Raw genomic sequence first — 949 nt, 5'->3', positions numbered from 1 at the left:
GTGTAAGAATTTAAATTATTTAACACTATTCAACGTTCTCAACGTATTCAACGTATCGATTACAATATCATTCAATCTTTGAAGAAGTAGTAAAACGTGTCAAATCTGTTAGCAAACAAACGAGAAGTGAGTCTGTATCTGGGTCTGTGAAAGGGAGGAATGCACAACAGAAGATGAGGGGTGATGCTACGGATGATATTAATCTCGCAATGACAGTGACATCAATTTTCGCCAATGAAAGCGATGAATCTTCATCAGAAGAGGAGAGCTATTTAACATCTTAATGGAACAATCCACGCAATCAAAGATATCAAAATAGGCTCAGAAGCTTTATATAGACAATCTGGAATTATGGAAGATTATTGAAGACATTTCATGCGTAAGTTATTTTCGATTAATATACGTATTGTAAATACTGATTTCAGTAAAGCTTTAAATAACGAATTACATAACACTTACGGAAATTAATACGGAGATTATGCGCCATTTCATCTTTGTATTGTCGTAGGAAATCATACTGACAAAATTAAATGTATATTGGGACAACATCGTAGGCCTAGAGGAATGTAAATCTGCTATTAAGGAGGCCATTGTGTATCTCCTCAAGTACCTTATCTTTTTTAAAGGCCCATTTTCTCCCTGGAATGTCAATGCACCTTTTTTAACATAACGGCCAGCTCATTGGTGAGCAAATGGAGAGGTGATTCCGAGAAGTATATCCGTGTAAGTTGATTTCCTTTGTCTATGAAGAAGAGATTCTGGAATATATCATATATAATAATAATCATATATAAATAGAATAGTTACATTAATACATTTGTTAAACTGAACAGGTTTTATTTGAACTTGCCTATAATTTTTCGCCTACAATTATTTTTATCGACGAGATTGACTGGATAGGCACAAATAAAGGAGTAAACTGTACATTGTCTGAACCTGCAAAGAGATT

The 949-nt window shown here is 33.8% G+C and overlaps 1 long non-coding RNA gene across 1 annotated transcript; it reads right to left on the bottom strand.

Annotated features, from left to right (window-relative positions):
- On the bottom strand, positions 1–608 carry LOC126928484 (uncharacterized). Its single transcript, XR_007716707.1, has 2 exons — positions 460–608; positions 1–343 (listed from the first exon to the last, which is right to left on the bottom strand). It is a non-coding gene; the product is annotated as an uncharacterized LOC126928484 (long non-coding RNA).
- Positions 609–949: the final 341 nt, after the last annotated feature.

The sequence above is a fragment of the Bombus affinis genome, unplaced genomic scaffold (genome assembly GCF_024516045.1).
Source record: "Bombus affinis isolate iyBomAffi1 unplaced genomic scaffold, iyBomAffi1.2 ctg00000993.1, whole genome shotgun sequence".
Classification (NCBI taxonomy): Eukaryota; Metazoa; Arthropoda; class Insecta; order Hymenoptera; family Apidae; genus Bombus; species Bombus affinis.
This window is presented reverse-complemented; position numbering and strand designations above follow the sequence as displayed.